This window comes from Canis lupus, chromosome 2, assembly GCF_003254725.2.
Source record: "Canis lupus dingo isolate Sandy chromosome 2, ASM325472v2, whole genome shotgun sequence".
In the NCBI taxonomy this organism is placed as follows: Eukaryota; Metazoa; Chordata; class Mammalia; order Carnivora; family Canidae; genus Canis; species Canis lupus.
Genome location: NC_064244.1, coordinates 22,590,685 through 22,605,221, shown reverse-complemented (window position 1 = coordinate 22,605,221; position 14,537 = coordinate 22,590,685). Strand labels below are relative to the sequence as shown.

Sequence of the window (14,537 nt, the reverse complement as noted above, 5' to 3'; positions counted from 1 at the left end):
GGCACCAGTTCGGATCTGAGGAAGGTGCGTGTGGGAGATCTGGGCAGAGGATGCACCTCCAGCCACACTCCTCCTGAGGCTTCACTTCTGGGGAGTCCCTGGGCTGTATAGGTACGAATGCTTCCATGAATTTAATTTGCTGGTTTAGGATCTTGTGGGCCACAGGACAGAGCGAAGGGAGCCCGTAGAAGTACAGGCCACCCCCTTCATCCCCCAAGTGTGGGTGTCTTTTAGGTGGTGGCCCTGGGTCAACCACCCATCTATTTTGTCTCCCACATTCTACCCGGCTGGCTTTCTCCTGTTTTTTCAGCCCCTGTCTGACCTTCTGGCCTCATTTTCATTGCCATACATAATGATGAAGACCCACATGTGCCCCCCGCCCTGTCTCTCTCGCTGCTGCTCTCTGGGACAGAAGTCAGCAGCCAGGATAGTCATTGAAAACCCTTATCACTTCAGATCCGCTCTTTGGGAATTTGCGAGTGCTTGGATGGATAAGCTGATGTTGACCTCTGTACCCGCCACAAAAGAGGCTTTGCTCAGCGGAGCAATAGAAGCAATAGAAGCACCTGCGGGGAGCCCTCCTCTCTGAGAGAAGAAAGCATCTTGGGACACTTACCCCATTGGTGGGTGATTAATGCCAGGGCTGCAGCTCTGAGCTCTTACTTCTCACAAGGGTGAAAGGGATCAAGGCCCTTCAGCTCCCCCTAAATCAAATTAGCCATTACCCCAGGTCATTTGAATTAACTACGCAACCTTCCCCGTGTCCTACTTGTGGCATGTGGGCCACATGCTGTAGTCTGAGAATGAGGCAGTATGTGGTTGACTTTGCAAATGAAGAAACTGAGACCAGACACCTGCCCAGACTCTGAAGATCACAGAGTTCCTTAGGGACAGAGCTGGAGCTAGAGTCTTGAGCACTGGATCTCTCTATTGTTTCTCTCTCGGAGCTTTTATGCATCGATGTGATTAGTATTTTTCAATTTTTTTTTTGCTGTGTTTTGAATAACAAATCAGGAGATTTGCCTCATTTTCTTATTTTTAAAAAATAGAAGCTTTCTCCACCTTGCTCTTATTGCCTGGTTATTGTCGTAGAGAAAGGACAAAGCAAAATTAAAACAATAAACCAAAACGTTAAAGGCAGTTTCGTGGCAAAGTTGATCAAACCCATATTTCACCCACATTTGCCACTTGGAGGCAGGAGCTATTGTTCACAGCAGCAGCGTAATCCCTGCTTGGTGAGGGCGGGAGTGGAAACCGAGACCTGCTCTGAGCTCACCCACACCGAATGCTAGAAGGTTCAGTTGCTAGAGGGAACCAGGGCAGCGGTTGGTCTGGAAGTATGCAAGGCTCTGATCACTGGGTCAGGGACGGGGAGCAGCGAGGGAAATGGGAGATGGAGAGATTGAGTGGGTGCAGGGCTGGTTCTTGGACACCCCCAGGAAACCCAAGTAATCACATACTACCAAGAGGTGATAAATGACCCTCTCACTTCCCCAAGGAGTGATTTGTTTAAAAGATACTCTAATCTTCAAGAAAAACCAGTGTGGCTGTCCGGAGCACCAGCCTGGCTAGCAAGAAGCAAACCAAGTGGCTGTGGGTGGAATGAGAGTGTCCTCTCTTACCCCAGGGGCGGTGAGGTGGGGAGCTGGCCATGCTCTCCAGGACTCTCATCTTGCCTGCATGACCACTTCTGCTGATTCCCTCCAGGGATTAGCAAGGAAAGTTTGAAGTAATGGCTTTTATCCAATTCCCTATATGACATTTGAAGATTGACAAACCTCCTTGCTTCAGTTGAGGATTTGGAGACCTTCTTTGCAACTTCTTATAGCCCCTGACTTGTTTTCTTTCCTTTTCTTTCTTTTTTTTTTCTTGAGAGTCTTATACAAGGGCCACAGAATTAAAGTAAATACAAATGGTTCCGCAGTGATCTAGCAATCTCTGAACTGTGTCACCGAAGAGCTGCAGAGAACCACAGACTGCCCAGGTGCATGCTGCGCAGGGGGCAGATAGAGCATGAGTTACATCATCCTGCCAGGGAACAACGGACAGACCACACACCAGGTGCTAGGGCAGATTTCATCTCAGCCAACCTCAGAATGACCCTATTTATACTGTTTTCTTAGAGATTAGACAGGGGCATGGAGATGCCCCCCCCCCCCCCCCCCCCCCCCCCCCCCCGCCGGTCTCCCAGATGAAAACCCTTTCTCAGCTCAGCCACTTTAATGCCTAACACTTTCCTGGAGATTCTCATCACTACCAAGTGCCCTTCTGCAAACCAAAGGATTTAATTACTAACAATTTCTAGTTTTCTTTTTGCCCTCATTTCCCTCTCCAGGTGTGTAGCTTTTTTTTTTTTTTTTCCTTTTTCAGACAGGAAGGTTTGATTATTTATTTATTTATATATATATTTTTCACTTCTTTTTCTTTTCTTTTTTCAAATTTTAATTCCAGCATCATTAACAGAGCGTCAGGTTGGTTTCAGGTGTACAGTGTGGTGAATCTACAATTCTGTACGTTACTCAGTGCTCATCACAAGTGTGTTCTTCATCCCTTTCACCTGTTTTACTTGTTCCCCACCCAGTCACCTCCCCTCTGGTGACCATCTCTTTGTTTTGTATAGTTAAGAGTGTTTTTGGTTTGTCTCTTTTTTTCCCCTTTGTCCATTTGTTTTGTTTCTTAAATTCCACATATGAGTGAAATCGTACAGTATTTGTCTTACTTCTTGTGACTTACTTCACTTAGCATGACACCCTTTAGTTCCATTCACGTCATTGCAAATGGCAAGATTTCATACTTTTTGATGGCTAATATTCCATTGTATATATACATCACACCTTTATCCATTCATCTGTTGGTGGACATCTGGGCTCTTTCCATAGTTTGGCTATTGTGGATATTGCTGCTATGAACATTGGGGTGCAGGTGCCCCTTTGGATCACTATGTTTGTATTCTTTGTATAAACACCTAGTAGTGCAATTGTTGGGTTGTAGGGTAGCTCCGTTTTTAACTTTTTGAGGAACCTCCATACTACTTTCCAGAATGAAAAGTCTGTTTTCTAAGCACCGATTGTTCCATGAGGAGAGGTCCCTGGGCATGTCTGTTCCTTGTGGGCCATTACTGTCTGTCATGACCCCTTTTCACTCATCTTAGAGTTAAACATTTTAATGAAATTTGCCTAAGGCTACTAACCTCTCAGGGTGCTGAGTCTACATTTTTGATGTTTGCTAGGGATTATTAACCCTGAGATTTAAAATTCTCACCATCCCTTCTGAAGTTTTGAGGGATTGTGGTAGAGATGTGTTAGATTTGTTCTCTGTAACATAGAACAACATTTGTTCTCTCCTTCTTGTCTGGTTCCATTCTACCAAGTAGTGAATAGTTAATAGTTTGACTTTAGTTTAACAATAAAGTGGTTTAGACACTGAATACAAACCACACCCTTGGATAGCACTATATCTTTTTTAATTTTTTTTAATTTTTATTTTTTTTAGAAAGACATACTACTTCTAATTAATGTTGACTTTTCACAATATTTTCCCAAGACTTCAGCCTTCTGCTGCAGGATTCTTTCCCATTTTCTGCTCCCAATTATTATAACGAAGCCATACACTCTTGGTGCGTGGGAGACCGTAGTCTGGGCAGGCCAGATGTCAGGCACTCTTGTCTGTGTCTACAGGATCTATTATCCAGGCCCAGTGCCTGGCTGTCTGAGGACTATTGTTCTGTGTAGCACAGGGTAAAATTATTTTTCTTTTCCACAACTCATTTTTGAAGTTATTATGACAGGTGCTTTCTGGGGTAAAAACACTGCGTGTGTCTCCGAGACCAGAATGGTTGTCTGTTCTGTTTTACTATTTATTGAAAGTATTTGTCTAGTGCATTTATTGACTGGAGCCCAGCTAGCAAGAGCCACACGTTTTCAAAATTATTCTGTGAATGCGCATCCCTTTATGTTTGCATTAAGCTTTATCACCCTTTAGTTGAGCTGTGGAGATTGGATTGATAGGACAGAAATATTGTGTGTTTTATTATTTGCCTGCATTTTCGGGCTTCATTGTGGTAACGGCTGTGGATATTTTGTCCTCCCCTTTTCCATTAGCATGGTCAGTGTGAACATCTGCTAGGTGAGGCTGCAAAGCTGCACCCCTGAGTGGTTTGCACTTGAATCTGATTGTCCCACATTCCTGACAGGGGGCAAGAACTTGCTTCGTTTTTCTGCTGTGTCTTTGTCACTAAAGAGGCTGAGGAGATTTTTTTTTTTTCCAAAAAAAAAAAAAAAAAAAAGGAAGAAATTTGGTGGCCTGATTTGTGTTGCTTTCTAGCAGGAACATCTCTTTGTATCTGGGGACAGGTGGAGCTGGGGCTGCCCTGGCCTGGGGTTCAATGTCTTGCAATTCTTTAGAAGAGTTGCTTTTGGGTCACCTGGTATTTATGAGCTAGTATATCTCTTGATCTTTTTTTTTTTTTTCCCCTCCTGCCATTCTTGTTATAATTAGCCCTTTTGGATACATTTATAATGTTTGATTGTTGTTGTTTGTTTAATTTGTGTGACAAAAGCCAAACTTTTTTTTTGACCCTCAGTCTAAACTTTATACATTCCTCCCAAAGATGGGGACTAGCCCCCCCCATAACCTGGGAAGAACTTGGTAAGAGTTCATCTCAGTGAAGTTTCCAGAACATAGAATGGATTGGAAATTATATAAAATGAATTTTCTTGCTCAAAAAGGTGAAAAAAAAATGGAAGTTCACAAGCTATTATTTTTTAAAGATTTTATTATTTATTCACCAGAGACATAGGGAGAGGCAGAGACAGCGGCAGAGGGAGAAGCAGGCTCCATGCAGGGAGCCTGATGTGGGACTCGATCCCAGAACCTCAGGATCATGACCTGAGCCAAAGGCAGATGCTCAACCACTGAGCCACCCAGGCCTCCCTCACAAGCTATTTTTAAATTTATGAAAGAGAATCTCTGGTGGCATACAAATGCGGCCAGTAATAATTCTTCAGGTCTTATTAATGAATTAGAATGGACTAAGGCTCCATAAAATTTAAACCAAAGGCTCAAAGAGTTATTACAGGAGTCTTAACTAGTTGTTTGGTTCCTGGGGTGCCTGGCTGGCTCAGCTGGAAGAGCATCCAATTCTTGATCTCGGAGTCGTGAGTTAGAGCTCCACATTGAGTGTAGAGATTACTTAAAAAAATAAACAAAAAACCAACTTTGGTTCCTCTTAAATGTTATACAAAAATGGAACTTTGTTCTGCTAATAGTTAAATTCAGATGGACCTGCAAAGCCCTGCCGAGATTTGTCACCCTTGTAGCTGCCACCCCAGACCTTGAATGTTCACCTTCAGAGTTTTCATATGTATAAAGTCTAATTATTCCGCTCTTTTCATTCATTCATTCATTCATTCATTCATTCATTCATTCATTTTAAAGATTTTAAGTAATCTCTAAACCCAATATGAGCTTGAACTCACAACCCGGAGATGGAGATTTGGGTCCTACATCAACAGAGCAAGTCAGGCACTCCCATTCTGTTCTTTTAGATAGAGGAAGGTTATATGTGGCATCCTTTTCTCTTCCTTTTTTTTTTTTGTAACAAGGAGAAGATCAAAAGGGAATGATCCGCCATTGTTACGCATTTTGGGGGAAATGAAAACCTGCTTCCTCCACTTCATTTGCAAGGAGAAGCACCTTAGAATCAAGTATACTTGGAAGTATCCACAATGCTGGGGGGAGGAGGCGGTGATCGCAGATTCCAGGCAAACCTCTGAGGAAGGAGGAGAATGTCTTTGCCTCCTTTCCACCTTATCTTTCCTCTCAATTCTTTACTCTTTCTTTTTCTCCCCACTATTTCTCTCCTTTTTTACTTCCATTCTATTTTGAGCCAGTTTCTTTTACTCCTTTTATGTATTATCTCACAGTAGTAGAGAAAACAGGGGCACCCCTGTCACAGAGATCTGCTTTGTTGAGGACTCTGGACGACAGAACCAAAGACATTAATCCTTAATAAGGAAACTTTGGCTTTAATGGGAGGGACATTTATGAGCAGAAGGTCTTCTCAGGAATTGTCTGTTTATAAGATCTGTTCACTATTTATGGGACAGAGGTGATGGATGCCCACTGTGTGCCAGGTGCTGCTGTCAAACACACAGGTGGATAAATGATGTCCCTCACATTCTGAGGACCCTGCAATGGCAGGGGAAGGGACAGACAACATAGAAATTAGTAGTTACCATATAGTATTGTAACTGCCTTCCTGGAGGCATGAACCACGTGTTGTGTTCACATAGTTAGATGTGAGAACAACCATGGAAACATCCATTCTCCTGGTCTCAGAGACTTGGAAGAGAAAACTGTGAAATGAGGCAACGTGAGAGTTCTGGAATGAAACCATCCTGGAGGTTTGAGCTCTTGAGGACTAGAGTTGAGTTAGACCTAGCTCTGGTTCTGCCATCTTTGTTTTGGCTTCCTTCAGCTTCCCTCCTCTTGGGATTCGACTGTCTTCTGTGTCAGTGTTGTTGTCCTGAGTGTGAGATGCAGAGCTCAAGAAATATGGCCCAGAAGGGGATAGACATGATTGGCTGCAGAGTAGACACATTCTCCTTTGGGTATTCAAAGTAGCATTACCTTACAATGTTAACACACAGTTTTATTTTTTTATGTATATTCTTTTTTGAAAATGTGTTTAAAATTTTGTGAACACAGATTCAGGTCTATAGAATAAAATGATATCTATATCTTAATATTCATGTATACATTCATATTTTATAGACAGGTCAATGACCTCCAAGTGAAAGACCACTTGGAACATATATATATATATATAGTTAAATACAACTTGGAAGGGCAGCCTGGGTGGCTCAGCGGTTTAGTGTGGCCTTCAGTCCAGGGTGTGATTCTGGAGTCTCGGGATCAGGTCCCACGTCAGGCTTCCTGGATGGAACCTGTTTCTCCCTCTGCCTCCCTCTCCCTGTCTTTCATGAACAAATAAATAAAATCTTAAAAAAAATAGAACCTGGATTCCTCCATTCATTAAGAGAAAAATGTACCATGGGAACTGTGGGCCATTTTCGTTTAAGTACCGTGTGCTAACTGATTGTGCCACTGGAGCTCCTTGGGCCATTTTCAAAAGAATTGTTAGAAGAGCCTTATTATATATAGACTTTGCACTTATGTTAGTTGATTTTGGGGGTGGGTTAAAATAAGCAGAATTTTACTCAGGGTGATGTGTATCAGTAATCAGGTATACTTTTATGATTGGTAATTTCATCTCTAGATAGGTAATCCCAGAACAAAACTATAGCTGTAGTCAATAAAAAAGCAGCAGTTGTCATACTGGCTTGGAGAAGGGGGATAGTCAAAATTTTGTGACTTGAATGATGTCTTCTTTGTTGTCTCTGTTCACATCTGATTACAGAGTAACACACAGTTTTAGACAGGAGATTGCCCCAAGATCTTTTTTTGATTTGCCTTTAGCCATTTATATTCACCACATATGCTGTATCTACGTAGTCGCAACAAGAAAAAAGGTTCCCAGTCTTTTTAATGTGAAAGTCATAAACCATGCCTGGACAATGCAGAAAATTTTATCACTACTTTATTTTTATTGTTAGCATAACTCTTAATTGCCTTCCTTATCTTTGTGCCTGCCTGTTGTTTTCCGGGACAAAGTTAACCGTGTTTGGAAAGTCAGTTCAGAGGTGAACTAATGATGTAGTCATAATAGCAGATATAGGCATGTTGTTGGCATTTGGTGAATGTCAAATACTAGTTTTAATGATAATAAATTCTGGGGAGGAACGAGAAGTTCCTCTGTGGGAGAGACGCTTGTCCTTCAGCAATAGCAGTGTTCATTTCTATTGCAACAGGAAATATGGCTTCTTGGCCTCGATTATTAACTTTGTCATTCAGCCTGCTTATATTTGAGGAAGCTCAGCTTTTTCCAGTAGGGACAGTAGCCACAATACGAATCCTTTCTCTTCTTGTAATCAGGACCCTTTGTGGCAACCTCCATGCCAGTAATCACCAAACCCTTCAGAGTTAGGCCACTCAGTTGGTGTTGATCTGGTTTTTAGGCTCCCCTTCTGTCTGTGCCTTCACATGCTACCTTTGCCGTATCTTCATTTGACTTTACTTCTGTTGAGAATTCTGACTTCTATGATGACATGAGCCACCCTTCATTTATTCCTGTTGGGATAATTGGGCTAATGGAGGGAGGAGCTCTGGAATAGAGCTGAACACCATCCCAAGGTGGTAGTTTCTCCAGTTTATCCTAAGACACCTCCCCTTTTCTAGGATTTGAATCTGATTTTGGGGGGCTTTTGTCTTATTTTAGCTTTGATGGCACAACGTTAAAGAAGGAATTGAATCATTCAAAGTTATTGTCAGTACTGAGAGATAGTGCAGGTACTGGAAGGTTGACTGCATTGTCCTTTATTTCGTGTGTGTGTGTGTGTGTGTGTGTGTGTGTGTGTGTGTAAAGACTTTTCTACAGAAAGTCATTCAGAACCCTTCAAGGGAATGACTGGCAGCTTTCTATCACATCATGATCAGAGGCTGAATGGGCAGCCTAAGGCCTCTGTTGCCCACTGGGCAGCCCCCAGATAGTTTTCTAGAGGAGAAATTGCAGAGCTGCCTGGACTTCTTACTCATGTTTGAGGAAGAAAGTTAAACAGCATGTGAATAATTTGATTTTTTTATAAGGAAAACACAGTGAAATATTTTTATGAAATCAGACTATTTTTTTGGCCTATGGGGCAGATTTTATTTTTCTCTTTTGGTTTTTAATCTGTAGGTTTTTTTTTTTTTAAGATTTATTTATTTTACAGAGATTGAGGGGGGTGGTGGGGAGGAGCAGAGGGAGAGGGACAAGCAGACTCTGCTGAGTGCAGAGCCTGATGCAGGGCTCAATTCCATGACCTATGAGATCATGACCTGAGCCGAAACCAAGAGTCAGATCCCTGATTGAGCCATTCAGGCGCCCCAATTCTTCGGTAGTATTTTTAAACACAACAATGAGAAAGAATTATCCCTGGACCATTTCTCCCAGTGAAAACATTAGGTGTGACTATGAAGAAATGGCATGTGGCCATGAGGAGAATGTATGGTGGAGTCATCCAAAATGCTGCCTCTGTCCCTCAGGGCTCTGTGGGCTTGGCAATTTTCTTAAACTCTGTGTCCCACTCACTGCATCTACATGATGGAGACAATAAGCTCTTGGATGTTGTGGCGATTAACCAGGATCATTCTTGTCAAATGCTTAGAATATTCCTTGGTACACAGTAAGCAGTTCATGGTTATTATGTACGATTATACACTAATTCTGTTAGGTCATGTTATTATATTATGAAAGAATTGAGTTTCTTGGTATGCTGATGTGGTCTTAGAAACTTTCAACAAATGTCCACCCACGCCAATGTTTAATGACTGTGTGGCCATTGCTTGGTTATTTGGATGAGAGGAGAAAGCCAATCTAGCAACTTTTTGTCATCGAAACTCAGTTTACCACGCTGATTGGGAGCCTGCAGGACCTCTCTAGAGCTGAATGGGCAGAGTCCAAATGGCCCTCTACATGTTTGCAGTCATCTTGAGTAGCTGCTCTGGTGTAGAGGATATAAAACATCACAAATGGTGGTCTTTTGTAAAACATTAGAGGAAGGACACTGGACTGTTAACCAGCCCCACCACTAACCAGCTGTGTGAACTCTGGGTCAGGCCAACTATTCATTCATTCATGCCCTCCATTTGTAAAAAACGCTAAAATATTTTAAAGTAAATTAAGACATCTTATTGCACAATTGAACAATAGCCAAGACATGGAAACCACCTAAGTGTCAACATATGATTGAATATATAAGATGCGGTTCAATGGAATATTATTCAGCCATGAGAAAGAAGAAAATCCTGCCGTATGTGACCACATGGATGGACCTCTAGGGCATTATGCTAAGTGAGATAAGTCAGAGAAAGACAAATAGTGCATGATACAACTTACATGTGGAATCTAAAAAAGCAGACCTTGTAGAAGCAGAGTATAGAGTGGTGGTTACCAGGGCCAGCGGGTGGGGGAATTGGGGAGATATTATTGGTCAAAGGATGCAAGCTTACAGTTAGAAGCTGAGTAAGTTCTGGGGAATCCAATGCACAGCACGGTGATTAGAGTTAACATACTGTATTACATACTTGAAAGTTGCTGGGAAACTAGATCATAAATATTCTCAGCACACAAAAAAAGTGGTAACACCAGTGGAGGTGTTAGCTGACACTGGGATGGTACCAAATCAACACATTGTGCACCTTTAATGTTCATTGTATGTCAGTTATATCTAAATTAAAAAAAGATATCTTGACATGCCACCCGTAATATAATATGGCTTTCTGTCCTCCCCCAGCCCCCCAAGAAAGGAAGGAAAGGAGGAAGGAAGAAATGAAATTTCCCAATGTACCCCAAATACCATTAACATAACTAACACAGTTAATAATAGGTCTTTAATATCCTCTCATATCCAGTTCATGTTCAGGCTTCCCTAGGTACGATCAGGTCATACACTGAATGTGCTTTATGTTAGTGCAGTTGCTTTGAATGGGGGATGAGGGGTAGTACCGAGTAAATGGTCTCTAAGGCTCAGTGTTCATGTTTTTGTTTTTGTTTTTTCTTTTCAGTGTTCATGTTTTAATACCTTCAAGCAAGCGCTGCTCTGATTCTGTTCATTTCTCTCTTGTTCTTGGAGAAGGAGGATACAAAACTTATAGATATTGACCATGGCTCTATAGCATGATGAGATGGAATGTGAAAATTATTTTGACTCATGGGATCAGTCAAGACAGGTTTGCGGGTGTCACACTGGGTTGGGCAGACCTGTGTTAGGTAGGTGGTGCACATGCCAGAGAGAAAGAGTTTGAGGCCCAAGAGCGGCTTGCATTTTGTGCTCCATAAATGTTGAGTGCCATATACAGTTACAAGGAGGACTTGGACAGGCCTTCTGTTTTCATTTTGTTATCTGAGACTCTGGTATTTTCTTCAGAGACACTAAATGTTGGGTCTCTCTCTCTGGTTGCCTGTCTAGGGAAAGTCCCATTATTCCAGAACAGAAGAGTGAAAAAGTCATATAGTAACAGCCTAGGGGATGTTGGGTGCTTCAGCCCCAGGGATCACCAGCCTGTTGGCACATTCTCTGCATTGGGTGGATGTCCCTGTGAAGCCACTTCCCAGCATCTTAGCCTTCTCCTGACAAACACCTGCCTGGGGCCACACTGTTATGTGTGTGAGGTATGAGGGCCAATTAGGAGCCTGAGCTTCTTATCCAAAACCCCTAAAGTTTTAAATGTCACAATTATAATGGATTTTGTCATTGATCTCTGCCCCTTTTGTCTTGAGTTGTTAATTTTTGTACACCTAACTGTATGTTTAATCTTGTTAGATCTAGTTCACCAAATTGCCTGACAAGACCTTTTAGAATTCTGAGTCTTTCATCTTGTTTAATTTTGGGTCATTCACAAATATGATCGTATCCTGTGTATCTCTGTGCAAGCCTCCAAGAGTTGTGAGTACTGCTGGAAACCTCCCCCTGATTGGCTTCATTCTCTGGGTGTCACTGTGCTGTTCTATGCCCATTTATCCTGCTTTTCTCACCTCTGGTTCCATTCTTCATTTTGTTCATAAGGAAACATGTTACCCTCCAGCATGCATGTCTGCACATTTTCATGCTCTAACAGTCTCCAGACTTGACAATGGAAATTAGCCAGACTGGTCATACATGCTCTTAAGTGTTTTGAGGTAGGGGATGATAACCACCAGAAAGTTGTAGTTGAATGAGGATTAGCTGTTCTCTTACAGCCTCATGACCAGCTTATAATGAAAGCAAATTTCAGAACAAATTCAGCATCAGGACGTTTCTTAAATGGGTATTAGCAGAATGTAGTTCATACGTTCTGTGCTGTATCCTGAAATCCCAGCTCTGTGTCCTCTTAGGTACTCCGACCACCACTTAGGATGAGAGCTTCCCTTGAAGCAAAGCTGCCAATATTCCAAAAGCAGGATTACATTTCTGTTAGGATAGGCATCAGGCAGCCAGAAATCCCTCAAACCAATAGATAGACCATTTTGGGATCAAGTCGAAGGTTACAGGTCCTGAGCCTTATCCCTGCCTATTCAAGGATAGAGATTATCTAAAATATTTTCCCCATTCCTTATGCTCATCATGCTAATTAACCACTGATTTCATCAAGAAAAAAAAATCATTCCTCACATTCATTTTGCTAGTTAGCAGAGGGGCTAATATGACTCAAATATAGGTAACAGAAGGGGTTCTAGTTGGCTGCTTCTGGGGTAAGGACTTCTTGGCTGAGGATGCTAGCTGACTAGCTCAGGATGCTGAGATACTCTTTACATATAGTAAAGATAACAAATCTCAGAATTTTTTAACCCATGTAAGGACCACCTAGATCAAGATGAAGAACATTTCCAGCACCCTTGAAGTCCTTCTGGTACCGTTTTCCCCGTGAGAACAATGCCCTTCCTTCCCAAAGGTAATTACTATTCTGACCTCTGTCACCGTAAATTAGTTTTGCCTATTTGAATTCCGTATAATGGGATCATATTTAAGTTTTGTGACATTCATTCATGTTGTATAATTGCTCATTTTTTCCCATTGCTGTGTAGTATTTCATTGTTTTGAGATTTAGATATCCATTCTACACTTGGTAGACATTTGATTATTTCCAGTTTGGGGCTATTGTGAATAAAACAGCTAAAAACATTCTGGTGCATGTCTTTGGTGGATGGACTATGAGTTACTGATTAAGGTGATTGTCTGTAAAATCGGTTTATATTCATCAACACAGAACATAATGTTGGCCATGGCACATGTTTTTTTAAGTATATTGAACAGATCATACAAAACTGTATCAAAGAAAGGGATACAGTCTGGTATGTTGGTATTTACCAAAGTATATGCTGGAACAAAAGGAAATCATTGCTTTTGTGTTCCTTGACTTTAATAAATACTCTAAGCCAGAGGGTGCGTTTCCTGAGAGCTGAGATTCTCATGTGAAAGTATTTTGTTTCCTCATGCCTTCTCTAGAATGGGTGGGAAAAGGACCTTTTCATTGATTCTGCAAATAGGCATCATTTTCTAATTTTAGATTGTCACTGTGAAAAAAAGTCATGAATTACTGAAAAACTCTGAGAATATCAACTACTTTTGGGGGTCCCCTGCATTGGAATGAATAGGGTTTTTAAATATTCATTTATGTTTTTCTTTCCATGTCATTTTGGGTATTGTGATGAAAAGAAAGCATTTGCTGCTGATTTAGAATCCCTGAATACTCTTATAAAAATTTAATTCCACCCATATTAACTAGGCTTTCAAGGCTTTTTTAGAGGGCCTGTTTTCCTCTAATAGGTTTCTAGAGGAAAAATCTGTCAGCCTAGGAAATTGATGGGTGGAAGTAGAATAGGGGAGCTGAACTCTGGCTACCATTGGGGGATGCTGCATCAATTTAAAATTTCAAAGGGTCTGTGTTTTATGAAAGTGAGGAATTCGGTTAGCACTCCCCTTGACAAGAGTGGAAAAAAATTCTAGTGCCCTGTAGCACACATGTACATGGATGCTATCACCCCCTATTTATAGCACCTAACAATATTTCTTAGCAACCCTATGGTGTAAACCAACATTACAAATGTCCTGTTCCGGGAATCTTTTCCTACATGCACACCTGCACCCATACTGAGGGGACACCGGTACAAGCTTTGTGTGTAACACCAGAGCACCAGAAGCCACTGGATGTACGGTGGTCTATGAGGGAGTGGTTGAAGGATGGCGTCTGTGGGCAGTGGATGCTGTGTAGTTGTTGATGAGAGTGATGATGTGTGTTGTGACATGGAATGGTGTCCAGATACACGGCCAAGTGAAGGAAACAAGCTGGGGACGAGTGTATAGACTATATTACCTTTATGCAAGGAAGGTGAGGATCTGGAAATATGTAGGGAGGTTTGTTTATATTTGCATAGAGAAGCCCTGGAGAGATAACAAGAAACGAAGGTAGATGTGGATAGATAGCAGGCAGCGGTGAGCATAGGGACTGGCAGTAGGGTGGGAATGGCTCGTCCGCCTGTTTATATTGTGTTGACTTTTGGAATCACGCAGTAGACAACCAACCAACAAAAGTGATTCTGTCCAGGTGTGCCCCTTGACATTGAACTAGACCAAGAGCGGGTGGCAGAGAGCGAAGCCGGTTGAATGCATCACGAAAGGGTGAGGTCATCCACTCCATATCCATTCTCAGAAGCTCTCAAATTCAGACATTCAAAGCAGGTGCTTACTCAACCGGTCTGCCAATCTGATGTGCCAGGCACTGGCTTAGGTGCTGTCATTAGGGGCCTTAGGTCCAGCTTTCATGGAGCTACTTGAAGGGACAGACCACGAGGAAATGATGAGCAAGCAGGAGGCTTATTCTGCTGGGCCCCAGGGAAGGAGGTGAGAGCAGTCCTTGCTGAGGTCAAAAGGGAGGTTAACTGCTGAACTGTATTCCTC

General features: G+C 42.0%; 1 protein-coding gene and 1 non-coding gene across 3 annotated transcripts in view; both read left to right on the top strand.

Annotated features, from left to right (window-relative positions):
* Positions 1-14,537, top strand: part of CAMK1D (calcium/calmodulin dependent protein kinase ID) — a 431,996-nt gene that overhangs the window by 63,611 nt on the left and 353,848 nt on the right. The gene's annotated exons all lie outside the window — the stretch shown is intronic.
* LOC112659133 (U6atac minor spliceosomal RNA) lies at positions 13,523-13,652 on the top strand. The gene has a single exon (XR_003136203.1). It is a non-coding gene; the product is annotated as a U6atac minor spliceosomal RNA (small nuclear RNA).